This window comes from Uranotaenia lowii, chromosome 2 (genome assembly GCF_029784155.1).
Source record: "Uranotaenia lowii strain MFRU-FL chromosome 2, ASM2978415v1, whole genome shotgun sequence".
Lineage (NCBI taxonomy): Eukaryota > Metazoa > Arthropoda > Insecta > Diptera > Culicidae > Uranotaenia > Uranotaenia lowii.
In genome coordinates, this window is record NC_073692.1 from 166,334,680 (window position 1) to 166,362,043 (window position 27,364).

General features: G+C 36.4%; 1 protein-coding gene across 3 annotated transcripts in view; it reads right to left on the reverse strand.

The window, feature by feature from the left end:
• LOC129745155 (protein naked cuticle homolog) overlaps nt 1-27,364 on the reverse strand; it is a 503,284-nt gene that overhangs the window by 367,080 nt on the left and 108,840 nt on the right. The window lies entirely within an intron of this gene.

Genomic DNA, 27,364 nt, shown 5'->3' on the forward strand with positions numbered 1-27,364 from the left:
TGACGTATTTGTAATTTTTCTAACTTTAATACTTAAGCATTAGTGTAATGTGCTTAAATATATTTTTTCTCCTATTTGTTATTTTTACTAAGTAAGCAAGAAGGATATCTTAAAAGAAAACCCTTTTCCTCTGAGATTCCTTCTCTAGAATAATACTTTAATCTTAATATACATTTCCTCGAATTAAATATTTGTTTTCTCAACATGCTTAAATTTTTTGCTCGCGTTCATTTGTAAATTGACCTGACCTTGACCTTGACCTGGCAGACGATATTGTTTTGCTCGCCCAAACACAACAAGACATGCAGAGCAAACTCGACGACCTCACCGAAAGCTCCAAGGCAGCAGGTCTCAAAATCAATGTCGAAAAGACCAAGTCGATGGAAATCAACACAGAAAATCGTTCCAATTTCGTGGTAGCTGGACAACGGGTTGAGGCAGTGGAGTGCTTCCAGTATCTTGGTAGCCAGATTACGCCTGATGGTGGTACCAAGAAGGACATCGAAACCCGGATCAGAAAAGCCCGATTTGCGTTTGCGAGTCTCCGAAACATCTGGCGGTCACGCCAGATCTCTCTACGAACTAAGATCCGAATCTTCAACTCAAACGTCAAATCCGTATTGCTGTACGGGTGTGAAACTTGGTGCACATATGCGGTGACGACGCGAAAACAAGTTTTTGTGAATCGCTGCCTGCGGAACATCATCCGCGCTTGGTGGCCTGGCAACTGGATCTCGAATGAGGAACTACATCGCCGGTGTCATCAAAAGGCGCTAGAAATCGAGATTCGGGAACGTAAGTGGAGATGGATTGGGCATACGCTGCGAAGAGATGAAAACGAGATTTGCAGAGAGGCGCTTGACTGGAATCCAGATGGGCATCGAAGAAGAGGCAGGCCCAAAAGCTCGTGGCGGCGAAGTCTAGCCGCTGAAATCCGCACAGTTGACGAGAACCTTGGCTGGCAGCAAGTGAAGACGCTGGCTCCGGATCGCCAGCAGTGGAGATCTTTTATCTCAGCCCTATGCGCCGGTCAATCGGCGCTGGACCCTTAGGTAGGTAGGTATTTGTAAATTTTTGCTGCCAGACATGTTGAGAACTGAAGTGTCCATTGCCAGGGGACTCAGTTGAGTTTTTTGGTGTGGGGGAGTGTGGCGGGCAAAAAAAAAAATAGGTCTGACTTCATTTTTAAATGGTAGAAAAGCTGCCCACTGGTAAAATAAACAAAATACGGTGTTCAAATTGTGTGCAAAATATTTGCACTGCTTGTGGGGAATAATTTAGAAAATTTGTATAATGAACAGCAAAACGAACTCCTTAGCGGTCACCTGACAGGTTTCCAATAAAAAACTATTCGTTGACAAGTTTCGCCTATATTTCCCAGAGATAAACAAGTAGAAAAATTGAAAAATGTTATGTCCAGTACTTAAGGAGGCTAACGATCTGTGGGAACTGCAAATTATAAAGTCGTTCATAACGATTGACACGATGAATAGCTAAAAATAAAAAGAAGATTGCCTTCAAATGCAACCGTTTTCTCTGCAAAGCACTTCAATAGCTCCCACAAAATAATTACTGTGTTCAAGTTGGATCTGAAATCGTGCCATTACGCAAAAACGGTGGTGGGGAGATAAAAAGTCAAATATTCTGTTTTTGTGCAGAAGGAGGACAATCGGCAAAATTTGTTATAACTTCGATCGAATTCAGAATTTGGAGTTACTTTTCTGGTTAAGCTTCAGGAAACAACAAAGGTAATCAAAAGAAACCTTCATTTAAAAAAAAAAAAACGTGATTCATAGTGTGCATTATAGATGGCGCACGTGTTGTCCAAGAATGAAAGTCGAACAATTTCTTCATTGGACGTTTTCTCAAAAACCACTTTACAGAACATCACAAAAATTTGTATATGTGAACATGACATTAACAAATAACTTCGCTGAACATTTCGTCAATTTTCATCCATGCTTTCAAAAGTTATTCACAAAACAATACGTTGCATTTTGTTTTCGAACACACTCCTTACACGTTTGTTGGTCCAAAAAAAGACAACCATGTAGACAGTAGTCTACAAAATCGACATTTTCGTGTTACATTTTTTTTATATGCAATTTTTTTCAAAAGTTATGAAAACTGAAAAATTTTGTAAGACTGTTTATTTTTGATTCGATCGTTGGCACAATCTTGCAAATTCAAAGAAAACTCGAAAATTTCAAACAATTATACTTTTCTGAAAATACTGTATAGTATCTGTCTCAACTTTTTTTTATGAAAAAGGGTTCTGTGAGATGATTTATATTGACGACATAATGTTGTTTTACTTCGATTTAAAACGTTACATTTTTGTAAACATTGTACCACCCGGAAAAAAAACTTAATTTTAAGTATTGTTGAAAATGCAATTTTACAGTGTTGCCATGCAATTTATTCCTGGTGGTGGCTGTGTTGGGTGGCGGCGGTTGCTGGTGGTGGCGGTTGCTGGTGGTGGCGGTTGCTGGTGGTGGCGGTTGCTGGTGGTGGCGGTTGCTGGTGGTGGCGGTTGGAGGCGGCGGTCGGAGGCGGCGGTACATGGCAGAAATGAGATAATTGAAATGAAATTGTTGGTATTAGTCAGATGCGATTGGCCGTTTTAGACTGGCGAACTAGTCGAATGGTGAGGAGGTTGTAATCGACTTAGCTTCCAGCGAGATAAATCTCTGTTAAGGAAGCGCTTCTCGATTTTGACTCAGTTACGAGCCATCGGGTGTTTTAACATAACAATGTGTGTTAGTCAAAGTAAGATTCGACGTTATTCCGGATGTGTCGTTTAAGCATGGTTTTGAATTTTTTTGGATATCTTTCTTCCCTGAGTGTTGAAGGGAGAAGATTATATAAATATTTGCCGTAGTAAGGAAATGCTTTCCGTGACATTTCGCTGTTTGGTCGGCTTATTGATAAGATGGCTGAGTTACGCAGCATGTATCCGTGGTTGGGTTGCTCGTATACTACGTTGTGGTGAGTCAGTTGATCATTCAGATGAGAATGGATTATTGACATCGCTTGGAACTCTCTTAGAGCCTGGATTGGTAGTGTTGAATTGACAGCTTCGGAATACAAATTTTTTGTTGGGTACATTCTGTGGCGATTGTAGACGGCTTTGAGGCAACGGTTTTGAGCAGCTTGCAATTTTTTTAAGTGGGTATTAGCTGCTGCTCCCCAGATGAAGACAAGGTACTATAGCTTTGATTGTACGAGCGCCTGGTACATCAACGCTAACTGTTTTGTAGGAACAACTTTTTTCATCCTCCAAAGTAAGCCGCATGTTGCGCTAACTTGTTTTTGAAGTTTCTTTATATGGTAGTCCCACTTAAGCTTGCAATCAATATCCAGACCAAGATATGTGTAGTGGTAAACCTTTTCGATTGGTATTGAATCTACTATCAGATCCCCATGTACTTGCTCTGATCTCCTGGGTGTGGATAAAATCATGTATTTGGATTTTGTAAGATTCAATGACAGGAGATTTCTATCGAAGTATTTTCTTAGAACTTCCATGTCAACGCGCATGCTTTCGATTATTGCGGTAGAATCATTTCCAGTGTAGAATAGAGATGTGTCATCAGCAAAAAGACGTGGCATTCCGTTCAAGTTCAGATTTGGCAGATCATTCACATATATCAGGAATAGAAGTGGCCCAAGATTGCTTCCTTGTGGTACCCCCACTTTTAACGGGCGATTATTACTACGTACTCCATTTATGGAAACAAATTGACATCTGCCAGTAAGGTAGCTTTTTATTAACTCCAGAGCATTACCTCGTATGCCATAATATGCGAGTTTTTCGAGTATGATCCTATGGTCTATAGTGTCGAATGCCTTTTTCAGATCTAAGAAGAGAAGTTCAGCCATTTTATTTTTATCAAGAGCTTTGTAGACATCATCAAATAGCTCATAAGTTGCTGTTGTTGTACTAGAGCCGGCACGAAATCCGTATTGGCAGTTATAGAGGATGTTATGTTCTTGGAAAAATTTTGTTATCCTTGTAGCCATCATTTGTTCTAGGATTTTGCTAAGATAAGAAAGTACTGAAATCGGTCGATAGTTGTTTACGTCGACTCTTGATCCAGCTTTATGGATTGGAACAACCTTTGCAATCTTCAAGCAATCAGGATATTTTCCGGTGAGAAGGCTTTCGTTGAATACGTCACGTAACAGTTTCGAGAAGAATCGATGATGCTGTTTGATGAAATGCGCAGGTATTTCATCAGGACCTATACTTTTATTGTTATCGAGGTCCTTGATTTTCAAAATCACCTCTTGCTCGGTTGCTGGTTCCAAGAAAATAGAGTTTCGTAGGTTATTTAGGGTTCCAAATCGGTTGGCATTTCTCTGGCTGTTTATAGTAGATGCAAGCTGGGGCCCTATGTTGCTAAAGAAGCAATTGAACGTGTCTGCAACTATCTCCGCATTGCTTGTAATGTTTCCATTGATTATCAGTTTTGGTGTTTCATGCTCATCAACTTGGTGACCAGATATGGAATTCAAATATTTCCACGTACTCCTACAGTTGGCGTTTCTGAATAAATTGCTGTAATATGCTTGTTTCGCGTCTTGTTTGCACTGTTGCAGTTTCATTGACGCATGTTTCAATAGGTTTCGAGTGTTTAAGTCTGATGGATTTCTTTTTGATCTTGTTAGGAGAGAATCTTTGATTTTTATCCATTTCCAAACGTCAACGTTCATCCAAGGACATAATCCTTTCACTCTGGCTTTCACTTCGACAGTTTTGGAATATTTGGCCTTAAGCTTTTGGTATGTTTGTAATACTTTTTTAAGAAGTTCTTCAGCTGAATCAGCTTGCATATTGTAAACGTTTGCAGCGAAGTGCTCACTAATCAGTGTATTGTTAACGACGACTTTAAGAAGTTTGCGGGTAAACACGTTTTTGCGTAGACCAATCGAGGATATTATTATGCAATGGTCGCTTAGATCCGAGTAAACTGTATCATTTGTTATCTTAGAGCAAATCTTCTCGGAACAGATAACATGATCAAGTATATTAGCGCTAGCGGGTCTTGTTACATGTGTATTGGTGACTTGGAAGTTGTAGCAATTTAGAAGTTCCAAATATTCAACTGTTTCAGGATTAGATGTTTGATTTGTTGGAACCATGCGCGGTCCTATGGGGGGGGGTGATCGGGGTGATCACCCCCCCCAAGCGGCAAAAAACCGTTATAAAATACCCGAAAAAGCTCGAATGTATATAAAAAGTTGGAACTTTTCTTAGTAGATGTGCCTTAAAATTTTCAAAATTTCCCACTCCGTGGGGGTTTTTATTCGACAAAAAGGTTAATTTATCACTTAAAAGGTTGAATATTGAAAAAAGTCGGCCCACCAAACTCAAGCAGCTGTAAATTGCGATTCCCTGGACTGAATTATACCAAATAACTTTTGTTGATAAGTAACTCAACAAAAGTGTGTTGTTGAGTGTTGATTTTGAAAGTGCAGTTTCTTTTTTATTTGCTCTGATTTAGAAGGAAACAATAAAAATATCATTAAACTATAAACGTACGGAATCATGTGATTTTCAATTTTCTTTATTCTTAGAAATTTCTACCATGTTTAATGGATTTATAGATCTTGGTCGTTCTAAGAAGAAAAAAAAAACCTTTGGCCTTCAAGTGTTAAATTACCTTTACTATAAGAAATTTAAATTTTAGTCAAATTATCCATCCAATTCCAGTAGGGGTTTAAGAAACGTATAACTTCAACTGACCATCTAACTTTCTAAACTTTTTTTTTGTCTTTTAGTCACCAATATTTCACTAAACCAATTCAATCGTAATAAACAACAAGTGTTGATGGCGCATTAAATTCATTTTTCATGAAGTTTTGAGCAGCGAAAAGCTTCCCATTTGGTATTTTTATGTATTTCAAAATATTTTTTAAATCGAAGGAAAATTATCAATTCAGAATCAGGAAAAGTCATTCTAATAAAACTTCACTTAAAAGAACGAAAAGCTTATACATATCTGAAAATAAAATATAAATTTGAATTCAAAATTCTGATTTTTTCATTTATTTACAGGTGGTTTATTGAGAATTTTCAAACTTTATAAGGTCATATCAGATGTCTAATGCTAACCTCATTTTAAAATCTAAAGTAGTGCTATTGTCACTTGTGTTTACAAGGAATTCTAGACTTATTGCAAAATAAGAATTCGGGTTCTGAATCACAGAAAAGATTCTCTTTCGCGAGTTTTTTCACCCTCAATTTTCCTTCAATGAAATTTGAATTTTAAACTTAAAATAAATAACCTATATTATGAAATTCAAAAACAAAATTTTAATTTTCAGATCTGATTTTATTTTATTTTGTTCGAAATGTTTCACATCAAACATTCATATTATGGATGACCATGAAAAAAATTCAAGTACTGCCAAACGTGCGTTCCCTATGAGTTTTTAGAGCCAAAAAGTATTTATAAAAGCTGTTTTAATATGAAGGAATTGGCAAATTAGCATTCAAAACTATAACACAAGGAAACAAAACTCACATTTCCGTGTTGCAAAGAATTTGAAAACTGATTTCGACTTATTTAGGAGCACTAAATGATAATTTTTATTTTTTATCAGTTCTTGATTCCGGTATAAATTTTGAAAATACAAGGTTCATTGAAAATTTTTTTTGCACTTTTTAGCGAACGTGTAAAATATCAAAAAGATTTAGAAAAAAAGGTTTTAACTTAATGATCACTGTTCATGAAGACTGTGAGTAATTTACCATGAGAAAAAAATAATAGAAGTAAGTATCTTTCCCCATTTTGTAAAATGAGATGATTATCTAGACGAAAATGCATTGTTTTTTTCCGGGACTTTGTTACTTTTTGGCATTCTTCCCTCTTATCTGTATCGTTAAATGAATAAAGGATAATGAAATGATTTTAAATATTTTTTGTTGTTCATGTAGGTTAGTTACTTCATCAGTTATCACTGATCGATGTCACTCTACTGCTAAGTTTTAAAATCAATAAATGCCAGAGAATAAGAAGGGAGAGAAAATATCTGACAAAAAAATCGAGTTTAAAACGCAAAAATCTTCCAAAATCAGTTTGCCTCCGTTTAATTTTTCCTTTGTAAATTAAAACTATTCCTTTATCATTTTTTTACTATTTTTTACTATTTTTTCGGCAACAAGCAATCAATCATGATAAACAGCCAGAAGATCTTTTTGTGCTTATATACACAATAATTTTGAAATTTTAAGTTAAAATTTAGCTTAAGGTTTGATATTCGGAATCTAAAAGCTTGGCCATTAATCCTTCATTTCATAATATTTTTTATAGTTCAAAATTATTTAAAATTTAAGAATTATGTGAAGGTACCTACATGAACAATAAAAAAGATAAATCACTTTTTTTTATAATTTATTCGTTGTTGTACAATTAAAATTGAAAATTTTGAATGAGAACTTTAAATTCAAGAGCAAATCAAATAAAATTAGGTTCCTGAAGTTTCATATTCAAAATCTGATTTTGATAATCGGTTTTTTCTACTTAATTTAAGTTGAAAGTGTTGAAAATAATAATACTAAATTACCAAATCACGATTCAGTAAAATACCCCAATGAAGAATTTGATGACCATTAGTTATGTTTGTTCATTAGTTTATTCTTCCGAATAATTATTAAATATTTAGAACCCCCGGAAAAAAAATGAAAAGAGCTTGAAATTTTTTTTTTCTACATTTTCATCTCTCAATTATTTTCATTGAAAAAATTACATTCATAACGAGAAATTCTTTAAAGAGCTCTTGAAGTTACAATTTTTAAACACCAGATATACCTACAAATTAAAAAAAAATATCAACATTTTTTTCGCAGTGGATATTATAGATTCGCTGGTTGTTGAATAAAAGGATGTGTAAGTTGTGTAGAAGAATATTTTAATAAGTAAATAGAGAAACTTTGATAAAGTTTTCATTATTCATCTCATACTTTTTTAAATACATATTATTCAGTGAAATTTATGAGGGAAGGAGGAGCAGTGTTCAGCTTATATTGTAGACTCATTTGCAACTGACCATCCCCCCCCTGCTACCCCTCCCCGCTCCTTCCGCTCACCCAACTGATTTCCTGATCCTGATCTATTATTTTGACTGATTTTTGAAAATTGGAAAATCACCCCCCCCCCCCCCCAAGAGCCAGCTCTAGGACCGCCCCTGGTTGGAACGTTCATGTCTCCTACGATAATGCAAGAAGAAGTCGTGCTATAAGATGATATAATCGACTCCAAATCAGCGAAAAAACAAGTAGTATTGATGGAAGGTGGTCTATAGATAGCGTGAACGTTTATTTCCTCTCCTGCAGATCTTATACGCACGTGAATATGATGGTAACCACCATAATGATGATTACAAAGTTCTTCACAATCCATACCGTTTTTCACGTAGACGGCCAAACCTCCTCCCGAGGTGTCGTCTCGACACGAAAAGAATGATTTGAAACCTGGTAACCTAGCTTGTTGAGTCCGATCTTGTTTCAGCCACGTTTCACCAAGAACAATCACATGAATCTCTTCAGTAAGGTGCTTCAGAATAATTTTTATGTCATCTAATTTTTCTGGGTTGTTGATTTTTTTTTTTTTTTTAGATAGATAGATAGATTTTATTCAATGTAAAACTCAGAAGAAAAACCTTAATGAACTTGCGTTCCTCTAAAAGGTTTCATTTGAAGCTAACAAGGATATAATTCAGTATGGCTATGCTTACATTAACCGCTCTAAATTGGATTTTAAGAATTTTTTTACACGAATTTTAAATATAGGTACATTTTCACTATGACGAATTTCTCTACTTAGACGATTGTACATTTTTGGGCCTGTAGTTTCTAATCGCCTTTCTCCGATTCTCGTTGTTGAACTCTCTACAATTAATCTATCCATAAACCGGGTATTATGATTATGAGTTGCATGATGTACATTGAAATTATGGTGGATGTCCTTGATTCGTACTATTCGGTGCATGATAACCAAAGTTTGTAAGTCGCGCAAGCAGCTTATTGGTAAAATGTTATGTCCTGGCATTCTATACAGATCTAAGCTGGGGTACAAGTAAGGAAGCTTAAAGATAGATTTCAAACATCTATTATGCTGAACTTTTAACGTTAATAAATTAGTTAAATTGGTGTGTCCCCAAGCACTAATAGCGTATGTATAGCGACTATGTATAAAACTATAATATAGCTTTTGCAAAACATGTCTTGACATGAAATACGAAAACTTACGGATTAATCCACAAATGGGGGCACAAGTTTTTACAAGATTTGTTATATGTGGCTTCCAAGATAAGCGGTTGTCTATGTGCACTCCTAAATATTTAAAGCACGATACTTCTTCTATTTCACTATTTTTGTGGATAAGTTGTGAATGTGGCGGCAGTTTCGTTTTGATTCCACGAAAGATAATAAATTTGGTTTTAGTGGCATTCAATGTAAGTAGGTTGTTCTCGAGATATTTATCTATGGTAATCAGGTCACTCTCCATTTCACGAATGACGGCTTCTACATCCTTCTTCGAATATTCCAGTACCGTGTCATCAGCGAACAGCTTCGGGATACCACACAGGGTAAGTTTAGATAAGTCGTTCACATAAATTAGAAACAGAAGCGGACCTAAGTTGCTCCCTTGAGGTACGCCTACACTTATAGGTAACTGAGAGCTTAATGTGTCGTTGACTTTAACTACTTGTTGACGATTTTCCAGATAACTGTGCATCAGTTCGTTTGCTAAGCCTCTTATACCATATGCTTCTAATTTTTTCAGCAACAAGCTATGATCTATTGTATCAAAAGCTTTTGATAAATCAAGAAACAAAGCTCCCGGTATTTCATTCTTCTGATCCAAACTGTATGACACACTATTAACTAGTTCCAGTAGAGCTATCTCCGTGGAACCTCCTTTACGAAATCCGTGTTGATATTGATAGAAAAAATTTTCACCATCTAGAAACTCCAACAGTCTTGTTGCGATCAGCTTCTCAAATACCTTGCTGAAGGCAGAGAGAACTGAAATCGGTCGGTAACTATTAAGTGCCTTAGGATCACCGGACTTAAACACTGGGTGGACAACAGCTAGCTTAAGACATTCGGGATACTTGCCCATACGAACACTATCGTTGAAGGCTGAAGTGAGAATAGGGGCTAAAACCGCGTGGTGGGTTCGAAGCGCTGACACAGGAAAACTGTCCACTCCAGAAGCTTTCGAAGGATCCAGACTGGATATAATTGTTATGACTTCTCGGACGGTGGATGGTCGAAGAAAAATTGAGTTTCTGATCCGCTTGATGGTTCCAAATTCATCTATGTTTCCGGTCGAGTGATGTTGGCTTGCAAGATGTTGTCCAATTGCAGTAAAGAACTCGTTGAATGCATTTGCCACAGGTAATGGACTATCAACAGATTCTCCATGCAGATTCAATGTCAGCTCAACAGGTTTGGAATTCTTTCCTATCATTTCGTTAATTCGTTTCCAAAGAATTTTCATGTTGGATGTATTCATAAGTTGCTCATAATATTCGATTTTTGCCTTCCGTTTTACGTTCTGTAGTTGCTTATTCATTCTCTTCATTTGTTCGGAAAGATTGAGGTTTGTGGGGTTCTTTTTCCATTTCCGCAAAATTTTATCCCTAGATTTCAAAAGTTGCCATATTTCTAGAGTCATCCATGGACAAATTTTCCTCATTCGAACTACAGCGGTAGTGACGTGGGTATGTTTAACAAGAAGTTGTTGGTAGCGCTCAGTTATAGTATTCAATCTAGCATTCGGGTCTTGGTTCCGAAAATCAGCATTTCTTAGGAAATCAACGAAGTCTTTTTCGAGATGTTCTCGATTCGTATGTCGCCGAGATAAGATTTTAACTTCCGGTAAAGCTTTTTTGTTAATGTAAGTAGTGAGAACAGGCCTGTGATCACTGATGTCACACTCAAATGTGCAATTAATTATTGAACGGAGGTCGTTGATGCGAACGATGCTGTGGTCCAGCAGATTGTTGCTAGCAGGTCTGGTGACAATGTTATTTGAGACAGCGAGGCTGAAGCAACTCAAGAGACTTTGGTACTGCAATACTACACTATCGTTCTCCCTATTGATAGGAATATTGAGGTCACCCAATATGAAGATGGGCTTACTGAGGTTTGCTTCGGTGAGAAGTATCTCTAGGTGGTTAATGAACTTGGAAAAGTTGTAGCCTGGTGGTCTGTAAATTCCATGAACAGTAATCGATTCTCCGTAGTGTAAAATTTCGATTCCAATATGGTGGTATCCATCATCTTCAGTATTGCGCTTTATAGTGAACTTTATATCATCCCTTACATAGATTGCAAGGCCGCCGCCGTTACTTAAACGAGATGAGAAGGTGGCTTTGTATCCTGGTAAATTGAAAAAGGCAATGTTCTTTTCCTTTACCCACGTTTCACTTATTACGATAACATCGATATTTATCTTCAGATTTTCGAGGAATATTTTCAGCGAATCGAATTTATCTGGATTATTCATTCCACGAATATTCAATTGCAGAAGTTTAGGGTTCTTTCTATGACTTTTTTGAATATCTTCTGTAGATTCGCAGAAGATATTGGTACTTTTTTCTAGGATCAGTTCATCAGTCATGTTTGGTTAAATCTAGGTATAAGAACTACTATGTTTTTAGTACATAGGGATGTTCTTCAAATCCGACCGTGAACGAATAACAATCGGTTTACATTTCGAAGTCTTTTTCAAAAGTATGTTTCCATCTAGAGCGGGCCAAACATACGCAATATTGAGCTGTTTTTGCTTACTTCGCAGTTCTTGAAGTATCCCATTTATCATCGGTGTTAATTCACTACGAACAGATACATTGACTTGTTCTGATTGGACATTCGGGGCATCTATTTTAAGTTCGTTGACGTGAAGACGGCCGTACTTACGTTTATCTTCAAGAATCTTAGCCTTTGTAGCAACATTTTTCAGAACAACACGAATTGGAGGCTTGTTTTTCGTGGAAACAGAAGATTTGAATCTTTCGCATGACAAAATAGAATCTACTTGGACATTGCATCTGAATGAGGATAGGGTCTTCTCAACCACTTTGGGTAATACTTCGTCAGGTACGACTGGTACACCAGTAATAATGACATTGTTCGCCAGTGATGATTTCTCTTGGTTAATAATTGAAGATTCAAGAGTTTGAAGTCGTTGTTCAAGAGTTTTGGTAAAGCTTACAGAATCACTAAGAGCTTTTTTCAAAGACGAGTTTTCTCGCTTAAGGGTGAGCAATTCATCTCCAAAATGCTGCAATTTAGCCAGTGCGTTATCGACCATGGTGGACATAAAATCTTGGCTTTGTATTATTTGGTCAGTAATTTCTTCGAACTTATGACCCATCTTTGATAAAATATTTCGATTCAAAATTTCTTCTGACATACTGGCAGCACGGAATTCAAAATTGAATGCTTCCCAAACTCAAATGCAGATGGCGCTGCAATCGCCAAAAATTGATCGAGGTCTACCGGGAACTGTCAGATTTGCAAAGCAAATGGCTCACAAGCAAGCAATAGCACTCTCTCCTCTCACCTGATGATTTGCAGCCGGATGGCAATTCCGTGTGTAGTTAGGCTCAAATCTTGTTCGTCTCGGCACACGTCGGATAGATGTTGGACAACCTTAGCGTAGAGGGTTCTTGTTGTTTCTCGGGTTCGGACTTCGTGGTTGTCGAATGAATTTGCGGTTCTTTGCGGGGCATAGACGGGGTCGGTAGAGCGGAAATATAAACAAACAGCAGTGGTGGGTTTTTATTAGGTAGCAGATCAGGGTTTTACAGGCTCAGACACTGTTCATTCCAATAATTCACGGAATGTAGCGATTAAGCAGCAACAGCAGCATAGGCGGGCAACAACAACAGCAGCATTGGCGGGCAACAACAGCAGCAGTGAGCAGGATTAGTGAGGTCAATCGATTATCTCGCCGTGGTTGGTGGGTGTGGTTGGCGGTTAGTGGGAGAGCAGTGGGCGGGGAGGGAGGCGCGCTCGATCGACACTATCTGGCCAGCTGAATTTCAATATCAGTTCCACATACCATTCCAGACCAACGGGGATGTTTCGATGGGCGTATTCGGCAGAAAAGATGCTAATTTATCCAAATCCAGTAGGCACAGGGCAGCTTAGGCAGGTTTTCAGGTATAAATATGCACAAAATCGGAGCGGCTAAGTAAGCAGATGTTTACCAGAGCAAGGATGCCAGGTTTAAGGTGATTTCTCGTACATTAAATTGAAGAATTTTTAAATTAGAACGACTGTTTTCATTTGTTTTTTTGGCTTTTATTTAATTAATCTATAGTATTATAATAATTATTGCTTGTTGTAAAATTCATATTTAGTTAATCATAAAATTCGAGGTACAGCTCATGAACTATTTTTGTAAATGTACACGCTTTGGGGATGACATTGTGAATGAGGAAGTATCAAAATTAAGAGTTCGCTTTTTGGATTCCACAATCTTCTGCAATTCCTGCTTCGAACCGATTTTTTCCACTCTGGCGCCATCAGTTCTTCTCATAAGAATTTTCCCATCACGTCCTGGCCATACATATTTCACTCCCATCTCGTCTTGCATTTTCCTGGCTTCCTTCAGCAGATCTTTCCCGAATGCTGTCATTTCGTCGCGCATGGTGACGGATTGCAACGAGTTAATGAACGAATTGCCAATTGTAGAGGTTTTTAGAACACCGTGGGTACGCTTTTTTTCAAAAAGATGGTTTTTAGTATCTTCCGAATCAAATGTTACCAATATCGGTGGGGTGTTATTGGATGTTTTGTTTCCCACAAGACGTTGAGCACTGACTATTCCGTTTTCTTCGATTTTACAGCCAACGGTTTCTGCTACTTGCAGTATCAAAGCGCGTGGATTCTCCTTTTCCATGATCGGTAAACCAAGTACAATCGCATTGCGGGAGAGCTCCTTGCGATTTATTCTGTCAAGCTCCAACTCGAGAACATCGATACGGTCTGATAAGTTACTGTTTTTTTCCTTACACGACACGATCTCCATTCGCAACTCCTGGTTCTCGGATCTTAAAGCAACTAATTCGAGCTTAAGATCTTCGAAACCTTTGTTAAGCCAATCGAATTTCTCTGCCAAAAATTCTTGAGAAGCTTCGATATGCTTATTGGTCTCTAATAGTTCCGCAATTTGCTGTTTAGATTGTTCGAGTGCGATACGTATTCCTGCCGACTCCTGTCTTGACTCCCTAACCGATTGGGCAATAGCACGTAACTCCTCTATCATCTGGGTTTGCTCGCCTCTTTCTTCCGGTTTTGAAAGCGGATTTCGTTCAAAACACTCAGTCGAGCAGAAAAAAGGCTTTTTTCTAGCTCGTGCGATAGCATTTCCACGAATGTGTTTGCATCTAAAGTGTACCGAGCGGTTGCATGAAACACATTCAATTATGCGGTGCGAATCTTTTTCAGTAGTGCCGCATATGTAGCAGATGATGGCATTATCATCATCATCATCAATCATCATCGTGCAAAAACTTTATATAATTACAAATTTGGCAACACTGGAAACTCAAATCAACACTGACGTAAGGCGTCGCGACGGTCGTGAGATAACTTATTCACGTCTCACTTGATGACTGTTGTTGTTGAGGTGGCGAAAACAATGGACGACAAAACTGCGCGGTGTAAGTTTTTACTATTTATTCGTAAGTAAAGTGGGCATAAATACCTTGTATTTTATTGAAGATTACCAGGTCCAACCTTTCCGCTTAACTCCGGGGCCCCAGCTGCTTCAGGTGATGCCGTATGAGTGCCAAAATGGTTTTTCAGGTATGTTCTCAATCCTTTTTTATTGTTTTCCTGAGCGCCTGTTTTCCGAAACATCCGATAGCTTGAACGACTTCTTCTTCTTTATTCTATGTTTTTTTTTAAATAGGACTGTATCGCAAAGGTGGTCTAGTGCAAAGGCTGGCGCGAGTCTGCTTTTCGTTTGCCAGGCGTACTGGGTTTGATTCCCGGTATCGAAAATGAAACTTTTTAGTTCGAATCCTACAGGTTGGACAGACAAGATGTATTTTCTCATAAAACAAATTTTTTGTCCAATTTTTTCCATTGGAAATTTTTTTATTTAAACTCTGAATCCTCAATTGAATTTGCGATGAAGAGACCTTTTCATTGAGTATTTTCTATCCATGTTACTCCATTCCAACAAAAAACTGTTTTCCCACACTTGATTAAATTTTGTATTCTTTTATTAACTATACTTATAATTCTTTTTCAGAGATATTTACTTATTTAAAAATAGAAGTTAGTGAATAAAAATCTAATACATCGCTAAGTTTATAATTCAAAGTGAAAAAATATCAATTGCAAATCTTATATGTACATACATTTTCTGTGTATTCCTTTTCAAAATTTTTTTTCCTTCGCTTTTGAAAAATTTAAATTTTCGGATTTTATTTGGTGGTTCAGATTCTCTATAATAAAGTTGGGTCTCAAATTTGGATTTTCTATGAACCACCGAAAGCGTTGTTTCCTGGAATTTATAATTCATAATTTCACTTGTTTACAAATATTACGGAATGGATATCTAAGTTATGCAAATGGTAAAATGTAATTAAGATTTTTAACATCAGTTCTCCGATTTCAAGTGCCTTGTCTTAAAATTTTCAAAAGACTCTTAAAAATAAAATGTATTCAGTAATAAGCAGAGGTTCACCTACCCTGACAGATTGCGTTTCTTTTCTTGGAGATCACGATCGAATTCTTGATATGGTCAGTTATTTATTTTAATTCGAATATAAAGTTTGTCTGAGTAATTATAAGTATAAATACTCTACCTCTTTTTCGGATTAAATAAATAAAACCCAGGCACAACGCAGCGCGCTCATTAACGATTTTTCAACACCTTCAGCCAGGTTTTAAAAACGCGCCAAAATCAACTTTCCAGGGACATAAACAATACACTTAACTAGCATAACACCAACAGACAGCAACTTTCCCCTTGCTGCTACTTCTCAAGCGTTGCACCTGAATGCAAGGAGCAAAATGCTAAACTTAATAATTGCCGATAATTACCGGAGATATTTCTGAATTAATTAAAATCAAAAATTCAACCCAGTAGAATGCCAATGAGGTGTTTTATCTTTCATATTTAAACCAGAGCATGGGTGTATCTGGGTAGATATGGCACATCGTCGAGTCGCTGACTTAGCCGAGATACGGGTGGAAAATAATACCAGCGACAGAAAAAAGGTCCAAAGAAGAAAACATGCTTATCAATAATTCATGACCCAGTGGGTAGTTTTTTTATCGCATCTTCATAATTTTCGCTATTACCACCATCATGGTGACAACGTCATAAAGTACCAGTATCCAGCTGATGGTCTCCGGGAGATTCAACCCATTTTCTCCGACCGCTTCACTTCTAGCAATGACAGCGTGACAGTAACGCGTGATTGGCTAATTGATTAATTGATGAAACGGAGGAGAAAATGTCCGCCGTTCCCTCAGGGAAGGAAGCTTAAAAGAATGAGAATGGAGCATAAAAAAATCACCTTTTCGCGAATCAATCTCCTCAAGTCCAACCAACATCGAACGGATTCCTGTGTAAACTGAATGGCGAAACGGAACAGACGGAAAACCCATGACCTGGATCTTGATTTCATGGTCAATCTTTGCCATTCCGGCTAGCAGGAAAACGGTGCGGCGTCGTCGTCCAATCGGCAAACTGCCGGAAGGATGTCACATAAAGGCGTCGGAAAGTTGATACTATGGCCGCCCAACAAAATAATGGATCAGTGAAACATCGCCGCTAGATCTCAACGTTGTCACTGGGGGTAGACAGGCGGCACGAGAGTAAGAGAGGAGGCAGAAAAAAGACACTCGAGGCGATTCGATTTAGATAGCCCTGGTTTTTGTACCATAAAGACACACTGCAGAGCTGCTCCGAAGGATGGAACGCTATTTTGATAGAGCCCATATAAATATCATGCAATCTCAATTATCTTCGTCGTTCGCTAGACTGGGGAACCGATGGATGGAGAAGAAGATAGCAGTCAATCGCTGCCATCCGGACGATACTATTTATTTTGACGTTTTCGGAACGTGCAGAGTGCCGACCGACTATGGATGGTTGAATCGATGCCCTTGGGCACGCTGCTGCGACAGATATTTAGTACTTCCGATAAGACGGAAATTGTCCCAATGAAATTTGACATTTGTGTTTTGCTTTTCCTCATTTTTGAATTATAAAACTAAGGTATTTTAAGTCTGTTCAATACCCGAAAGAAACTGGTTTCGATCGGTATATGGCTGGGCCAGGTGAAAATCGATCAAAGTCAATTGGAAAAACAGCTGATCAACCGTAAACCATTTGTATAGGTTTCGACCAAAGATCATTGAACACTTCTACACTTAGACAAATCTTATTCTAGATTGCCATTTAAACGTGCGACATTTTATCTTTACCCTTCGTTTTATAAAGTAACAAATTTGCAACAATTGATTAAAACTGTTGTAAATTTTGCAAAAAAATTAACAGTCAACTTTTTTATTCATGGCAATAATATTTCTAACTTCAAGATAACGTTCAATTAAAAAAAAATGACTTTCAGAGTATAAAGGGTGGTACGGTAAAAATTTGGTCAATATCAAAATGACGTATTTCTTTCAATTTTGCATTTAAAAAACCTGAGCACCCCTCATTGGTGTGTGTGTGTAGAATGTTGCTCCTATTTTGAATTTTGAATTCACTCTTTAGTTGTCAAAATGTCGTCCAAGGAAGAAGAGCAGCGTATCAAAATTTTGCTCGCGCATCGCAAAATTCCGGGCTACTCGCACGCAAAGCTGGTAAAATCACTAAAAGTTGCCAAATCACCCGTTACAAATGTAATTGAAGTGTTTGGGGAACGTTTGTCGACAGCCAGGAAGTCTGGATCGGGGGGAAATTGAAAACCGGAAGCAGCTGAGACGACAAAGAGAGTTACTGATAGTTTCAAGCGAAACCCTAACCTCTCTCTCAGAGATGCCGCAAATAAGCTGGATGTGTCGTCTACAACCGTGCATCTAGCCAAAAAACGAGCCGGACTATCGACTTACAAGAAGGTTGTGACTCCAAATCGCGATGATAAACAAAATACGACGGCCAAAGCGACATCCCGGAGGCTGTACACGACGGTGCTAACGAAGTTTGACTGCGTGGTAATGGACGACGAAACCTACGTCAAAGCCGACTACAAGCAGCTTCCGGGACAGGAGTTTTATACGACAAAAAGAAGGGGAAGGGTAGCAGATATTTTCAAGCACATGAAACTGTCAAAGTTCGCGAAGAAATATCTGGTTTGGCAAGCCATCTGTACCTGTAGCTTGAAAAGCAGCATTTTCATAGCTTCCGGGACTGTCAACCAAGAAATTTACGTGAAAGAGTGTTTGAATAAACGTCTGCTGCCTTTCCTGAAGAAACACGGTTGTTCCGTACTGTTTTGGCCGGATTTGGCATCTTGCCATTACGTTAAAATGGCCATGGAGTGGTACGCCGCCAACAATGTGCAGGTGGTTCCCAAGGACAAGAACCCTCCCAACACGCCAGAGCTCCGCCCAATTGAGAAATACTGGGCTATTTTCAAGCGGAAACTAAAGAAGACCAAAAAACCGCTAAGGAAGAGCAGCAGTTCAAGGCAAACTGGCTTTCTGCAGTGGAGAAGGTGGACAAGGTGGCTGTACAAAATCTGATGGCAGGGGTTAAGCGTAAGGCCCGGCAATTCGGATTTGGAAAAGCGGAAGCCTAACTGAATATTTTTTCTGAATTGTATACTAATTAAACTTGAAAAAGAAATTTTATTGGATTTTTTAAATAAACGATTTCACCGATTTACACGCGTTTTCCCTTGACCAAATTTTGACCGTATCACCCTTTATATATACAAACTAGACCAACTTGAATCTGAAAAATATGAAATCTTTAAAAATGCTTATTTTTCAGAGTTTGGACCTAGTCCAATTCACAGCGACAAGTAAAAAATTTGACTGAAAAAAATATTTTCGCATTTTCAGTAATGCAATTAACACAATGGAATACCATTTGAAGATTTTTTTTTATTTTTGTCTGAAATAATGGCCTTTTATTTATTGTTGCAAATTTGCAACATCATGCAACGGTAGCACCAGGCAGGGCCGTAGGAACGGGGTGAGGGGGGATTTTGGGGGTTAAACCCCCCCCCCCCACATGAAGATACAAAAATGCTAAGTGAAATTTTTTATGCTATACATAAATTTGACATTTCAAATCAAAATTTGATGAACAACTAAAATAATTCAAGAGTAACAATAGAGTTATAATTTCAACTTCAAAATCTCGAAATCTCATGCCAGGACCACAATTCTACAACAGTTTTTCAAAAAAATTCTCACTTGTTGATAATTATTGAGTCCCAAAAAATGAATTCCAAAAAAGTTAGACTAAGCTTACCAGATTGTTCGAATTTCAACCAGATTTTCTCACTGTATTTGCAAAATCAAACGAGAATTTCAATTGAGTACTTAGTATAATGTATCTTGCGTTCAATTTATATCTAAACAAATTTTGTCAAAATAAACATAATTAACGATTTGGTAGCCTAAAATATGATTCTGAATCGGCTGATGTGTTTCGATAAAATTAAAAAAGTTTTTCACGTGTTTCTCAACCTTGATTTTAATTGAATAGTTTTTAAATTTGCCTGAATTGTGGCCGGATTTTAGGGAAAATTTAGAAACAATATGCCCTGATTTCGCAAGGTTTTAAGATAAAATTGCCAGGATTTGCCCAGCCGGAAACTTGTGAAAAAGTATCCAGTAAGACTCCAGTTTATTGTTCTTGATTATGAGTTTGGATCATTATCAATATTTAAAATTCAAACCATTTTTTGGATTAGGATCTAAAATTTTATGCGGTGTTTATGCGGAGTTGAAATATAAGAATAAATTATGAGTCTTGAATTTAAAAATGTGAAATAAAGTTCAATTACGAATAAAACATTTAAAAAAAATCATATTGATAACCACAAATTCAGAATCAAATAAGAAATTTCTGGTTAAGGGTTCTGACACAAATTTCGCTTTTTGGTTTTTCAATCATAGGATTTCTCATCTGGAATTAAGAATCAGGTTTAATGAATTAAGGTTAAAAATGCAGAATTCAGACTTGGAACATAAATTCAAGATTCGCATTTGTTTTAGCTCAAATTTAGTTTTTCTAATCAAAATAAAAATATCACTCTTAGAATTTTATTAAGGATTCAAATTGAAGGAATCTATTAAATTTAAAATTAAATTAAATTAAAGTTCAGTCAGTAAAGAAACACAAACCTGGTGAAAATCATTTATAAAATTCAGATCTAGATTCATTTAAAAGAATTTGTTTTTTGAAAAATCTAGATTTTAATTTTGAAAACTTCAATCACAGGATAAAAATTATGAAATTATAATAAGAAAATATAGTTCTTGACTTGGTTTTTTATCCTCAGGTAAAAATTCAGCTCGAAATTTTATTTAAATCAGAGGTCCTTACTAAAATTTTAAATTTAAATCGAGTTTCCAAGAGTAGAGAATAAACCTTATTTTAACCGTAACCCTATTTCATTTATTAAACTATTTCAGAGTATTTAATACATTTTTACCCATGCTTAAAATGGTTATGCTTGTGGTTTAAAAGAATAAGCTTGCTCATCTAAATACCTCAGTAGGACTTATTTTCAAAAATAAATAGCTTCTAATGCGCAATATAATTAACCTGAATAACTTGTAATTAGTACATAAATATACACTTTTTTTCACTTGTGCATTGTGCATGCATTTTTCAAGCAAAAATGATTGAGAAAAAAATTGTCATCAAACCCCCCCCCCCCCCCCCATGATCTGGTTCTTCCTACGGCCCTGGCACCAGGTATTTGGGATCCAAAGTGTGTTTTCCAATGTTTAGTCGTTTAAACAGTGTATATGTTTCCCGATGAAAGTATTATTATTTTTAATGTTGTATTATCATGTTTTTGAAAATTTTTTTAATAAAGCAGATGAATAAGCCTCTTGCTTAAAAAATGGCTGACAACTGTAGAAATATGAGGGAAAACTAAGAACATATTCTTTTGGCTAGATCATCAATCATTCGTTTCATAATGTAAAAAATGCAACGAATACGAAACCTAGATAGAAATCATGCTAAAAAGCTGAGAAATTTTTCTTTTCCTGGATTTATACAATAAATTTTATTTTCAAAAGGTCACATCTAGTAAAAATTTATAATTTTTGAGTAGTTATGGAAATTATATCAGTAATTTGAATCTTAAATTTTTCAAACGCAACCAGCGATGAATGTACTACGGTTTGTTAAAATATTAAAAACTACAAAAAATTCTGTTATAGTAAAGTAGCCATAACTTCTTCAATTATCAACCGATTTTAATAAACAACCACTTGAAATCTTTGTTTTGAATTAAAATTTAAGCGCAAAAGAAAATCAGATTTTTTAAATGTTACAATCGAGTCTAAAACTTTCGCTGAAACAAAAGTTTCTCTTAAAAAAATCATTTTTTATAATTTTTTCTATCATAAATCATCAAAATTTATTTACCTTCAATATGCAAAAAAGGGATTTCAAATTACTGTTATGCCGTCCGAGATATTTTAATCTAAGAACAAGAACTTTTTTTTTTATTTTTTCCGGAATTTGATATTTGGAACATAACTCAAAAATCGTTCTACTGAGATTTTTTTAAATTTGATTTTCGGATTCAGCGCCCGATTTCACATTAAAAATGACCTTCAGTTTACTTAGTTCAAAAATGCTGTAGACTAGTGTAATTAAGAGTAAGTATTTATTTCTAACTGTCTTATGTGAGGAACGAAAAGGTGTTACCATTTCATGTTGTTACAAATTTGCAACAATTAATATTTTGGCTAAATAGTCGAAATATGTGAAAAAAATATTTTTTTATTATTTTTCCCTTTATGTACTCATCATTTCGCACTATCGCGAGTTTAAAAAAAAAATCATGAAATGAAGGGTTAAGTTTTCTTCAATTTCAATTCTTCATTTTCTTCAAAGTAAATTATCGGACCCATGAAAACAATTGATGCCCTAAGAGCCAAAGGAGTTTTGAATCTTTTTGGCTCTAAAGGGTGCTCGGATCAAAAGTGGTCAAGCTAAATTGCGTATAAATCGATTATTTGTCTATTAATAAAATCAAAGTAACTTTCTTTTTTTTAAGTTCAATCTGTATGAAAGACGTAAAAAATACTCAGTTAAGATTTCGGTCGACCTATTTAAAATTTGCGTGACTTTCGTTTGACGCCTGACATCAGATTTTGTACAGTCACCTTATCCAATTTCTTCGGCATAGAACGCCAGTTTGCTTTGAACTGCTTCTCGCTGCTTACAGTTTTTTGGGTCTTCTTACGGTTTTTCTTAACTACTGACCAATATTTTTCGATTGGAAGAAGTTCTGGTGTGTTGGGAGGGTGCTTATCGTGGGCACAACCTTGGGCTTGAGAAAATCTGCCACCTTTTCCTTTCCGGTTGCTGTATGATACTTTTGTCCAGGAAGCTGTCTGAAGTCTGCTTTGGTGTGGGTTTCGTCGTCCATTACAACGCAATCTAACTTATTCAACAATGAGGTTTTGCTTTTCATTGCGATTAGCACCCGAATAGCAGGAACCATGATGTTTCATTCATTTTCCAATGAATTTGAAGGTGACATTGTATTTCATGGTAAAAAAGTACATCCTATAGCATTTAGTACAAAAATTTACACATCTCCAATTTTTGCTCAAACAATTTTCGGTCGACATATTCGACATTAACATTTTTCGATAGGTTTTCGAGAAAAATATTTAACCATCTAGTGTTGAAATGATCAAAATGGTAAGTTGTATCGAAGCTTGAAAGAAAAATCATTTTTTATTTTTTCTCTCAATTTTAGCAACATGAATAATTCCTTCACACAAGGCTTTCCCCCTTATTCTGCGCCGCGCGTGAGGTTACGATAGTCGAGTCACCCGATTCCAGTACTCGCTTTAGGTGAGAAACGTCTTTTAGCATGAACTTTTTGAGTTCTTATCCTAATCTAGTAGTCACCGTGAGTTACAAATCGTATGCTCTGTCACATCGGCTTCGGGAATAAGGTGACAAGACTCCGACTCGACTCGGCTATCGTCCCCTCACGCGCGGCGCAGAATAAGGGGGTTTGAAGAAGTGGAAATAAGTCACTAAGCCGGAATCGCGTAATACGAGTTTCAAAGCATTCCAGCTGTTGGTCAACGATGACAGAATTCTCGTGTATAGTGTTAAGTGTTATTATTAAGTTTTTTTTATTGCGAAAAAAATTAAATATGTTTGATTTAGAAATAAACATTATATAAAGAAAACTATACACGAAATTTTATTATAAGATCACGAAATAACATTGAATTTATTCTTCCTTAAAACCATGCAAATTCGTTGAAAAACATTGAATTTCACAGTTTCCTTGAGCATATTTGGAAGCTGTAATAATCATCCATTTCATAGTTCTGTGTTCTGAAATGTATGGAAAAAAGTTGATTTTTCATGGTTATGTTGCTAAACAACCCCCTTTTTCATGATAATTTTGGTCTAAACCGTAAATTTCACTGTTGAAAACGATGAACTTGCCAGTTCATGTAACGTTTCTAGTATCATGCTATTCATAGTGTCAACCATAAAATCTATGGTAATGCGAGAATGAAATTCATGATTTTTCACAATGTTTTTCTATTCGGGTAGTCACTACCTTCTTATCAGTCGATAGCCAGGATCGTTTTTAAGTTTCATGCGGGTTTGTAGACGATATTCCCAAATTATTGGCGACATCTCTAACAGAGAGGTCGAAGTTTAGCTTGAAAGTGCTAGCCACTCTTCTGTTCGTCACTTCGGCTCCCGAATTTCGATTTCCCCTAGAATCCGGCTTCCTTGTTATCGAAATACCCCAGCTAACACGAAATCGTACTAGAAATGATAATCCAAACCGACTATAAAGACATTTTCAATTACCATTGGTATTGAGTGATTTTCTGTCATCCAGTTACCACAAACTTTGCGCAAAAAAAGTTGAATCGGTTTAGTCAACTCGTTAATACATATGTATCCAAAAAGTTGAAATTATGTCAATTCGACATAAACGATTTGAGGTATCCAACAGTGAACTGATTTACGATATATGACGGTCCTTCAATCGACACTCTATCTGGTCTCTCTCTTTCTTCCTTTGACCGGTTTGTAAAAAGAGAATCTCACCTATAGAGCTATAGCGTGGATCATATCAACTGATGAGTTGGCATCGTGGTATGATCACTGAGAACCAGACTTCGGACTGGAGCCCCAACCGTGGGTAAAAATACCAACCGTGATTTCAAAATAAACGACCCCATTTTTGCAACCCAGCTAAGAGCCGCTAGATGTCGTTACTAAAAAAAATTACGTTACTAAAAATCACTATATCAAGACAAAATTGAAAAAAAATGATTTAGAATAAATTTCGATGAGGAACACAAATTAAAAGATTCGTTCAGTTTTTTATTCACAAAATTGTTATCTCGGTAGGATTGGTAAAAAAATGGTGACTGGTGTAGTTTTGATTTTTACGATTCGTAACTCCTCTTGCTTGGACGCTGCTGAAAATAAATCAAATTGAATTAAGAATAATAATAAAATAAAATAATAGTTGTATTCGGCAACACTGAAGATAAATGAAATAAAATAAATTTCTATGACAACGTTTGCTATTTTGGCAACACTTGACAAACAAACAAAACAAAGTCAGTCATTGATCTATTCTTGTGAGCGGCAGACGTGTTTAAGTGAATCTCTGAATTGAGATTCGTAAAATCACGACAATGGCGTGGTTGGTAGAATAAGCAAAAATAGCGCAGATATTTAAGATTGCTGCTGCTGATAGTTTTGATATGGCTTTCCAGTGGAATAAGACGGAATTGGCATTGAAAGCGCAGATATTTAAGGCTACTACTGCTGATTGTTTTGATTTGGCCATCCGGTGAAATAAGACGGAATTGCCGTTAGAAGCGCAGATTTTTAAAGCTGCTGCTTGTTTGTTTTGATTTGGCCACCCTGTGGAAAAAGACAGAATAGATTTTGAAGCGCAGATTTTCAGGCAGCTTTTGCTGATTGTTCGCTTTCATTTGGTCTTTCGGTGGAAAAAGATGGAATTGGCTTTGGAAGCGCAGATTTTTAAGGCTGCTGTTGTTGATTGTTTGTTTTAATTTGGCCTTCTGGTGGACAGACTTGGCTTAAGAAGCACAGATTTTTAAGGCTGCTACATCTGATTTTTTATTTTGATTTGGATTTTTAAGGCTACTGCTGCTGACTGTTTGTTTTGAATAAGCCTTCTGGTTGGGTAGGTTGTTTCTAAGAATACTATCAAATTATTCCGGCAATGGTAAACAGAGACAGAGTGACAAGGAAAGCACTGTTTGAGAAAGCTGTTGCTAAGAATGTTTTTTTTGCGGATTGTTACGGCTTTGTTGACAGGGACAGCGACAGGGAAAGCACAAATTGGGAAGGCTTTTGTGAAGAATATTTTCGGATGAAATGAAGAATATGCAAAAAAAAAATTAAGATTTGAAAAGCTTTTGCAGAGAATGGAATGAAGAATTGAGATGAGGGATATAAAATTTTGTATTTTAGAAAAACAAAAGTCTGTAAATTAAAGATTCTATTGAGAATAGATTTGAGAAAGAATGCAGACATGAGATGAAGGATAAGCAGAAATTAAATAAAATTTTTAGGATGGAAAATATAGATGTGGAATATGGAATAAAAATTGAAGATATTTGGTGAATAAAATTTGACTTTAAAGGAAAAACAAAAGTCGACGACTGAAAAGTTTTTATTGAGAAAAAGGTAAGAAGGAATGTAGGGATGAGATGAAGGATATACATAAAATAAATCAAATTTAATTAAGAATAAAAAAATAAAATAAATGTATTCGGCAACACTGAAGATAAGTAGAATAAAATAAATTTCTATGACAACGTTTGCTATTTTGGCAACACTTGACAAACAAACAAAACAAAGTCAGTCATTGATCTATTCTTGTGAGCGACAGACGTGTTTAAGTGAATCTCTGAGTTGAGATTCGTAAAATTACGACAGACGCCATTTTGAAAACTAAAGACCTAGTGTCGAAAACCAAATTGAATCATAATTTTACTCACACACCTACAAAATGAGGGGTGTTCAGGCTTTTTTTCTGAAGGATTAAAAAAAAATACGACGAATTTAAGTTGACCCCTTTTAAATCCGAACACACTTTAAGAGCCTCATTTGTGGATTGTGAAAAAAAAAATAACACGAAATCAGTTTATGTTTCAACCGAGATCATCAAAAGGTGCACGTAGGGTTGGAAAATTGAAGAAATAATTTTAGCAAGATCAATGACTATAGAAATGGCGTTGTCATCATCCATAAAATTTTATTGGGTTTATTTCCAGCAGCATAACACAGCTCGGTCAGGATTATTTTTTCTGGCAAAAAATAAAGTGAATAAAAGTGATGCAATCATTTATGGGATGACATTTCCTTCTAAACCCAAAATCTTATCATCACTTTTTCCAATTTTAAAAATATGCGTTGGGGCTTTTGGAAACCACAAACGTCTAATCCGGAAAAATAAAAGGGGCGTGAAAATCCATAACGAAAGCCGGGAGCTGCCTATTGGAAATATGAAAAATAACAATCTAAATCGGACAAATTGCCTGGTAGTCCGAAAATCTACACGTGCGTGGGTGCCGCCATAAACGCGGTCCAAACACGGATAGACGATTCCAGCAAATGCGTGCGTGATCACCACTTGAGCTTAGGGTGCAATTGTAATTTCCGTCTTTATGATGATCCCTTTTCTTCCAGCTTTATTGATGGTTAATTTAAGAGGCGAATTTAGCAACACCTGTAGAAATGAATTATTGAAATAAGCTTCACACGAAAAAATATGTTTGAATACTCTCTACCCTACTTACCATGTTTTGCTGCGAATGGGAAATGCAAGCATTGGCTAACATACACGAATTTTATTGCATATCCATCCGATTATCGTTAAATGATCTTATATGGAAACGTGATTGGTTTTTTTTTGGAATAGGCTACTGGTAGTTTTTTGTTTGGTTTTTCTTCGCTGCATATTCAATTCCAAGAATTTATTAATGTTCATGGTCGCTGATAGAAAAAAACCGATCGAAAATTTGGTTGACGATAAGCTTTGTCCGACTATTGAAAATCTTCTCGTTTTTAACAATCATCACTGCTGTTAATCCTTCGAATAGGTTTATCATTCTAAATGATTTAATGGGGTG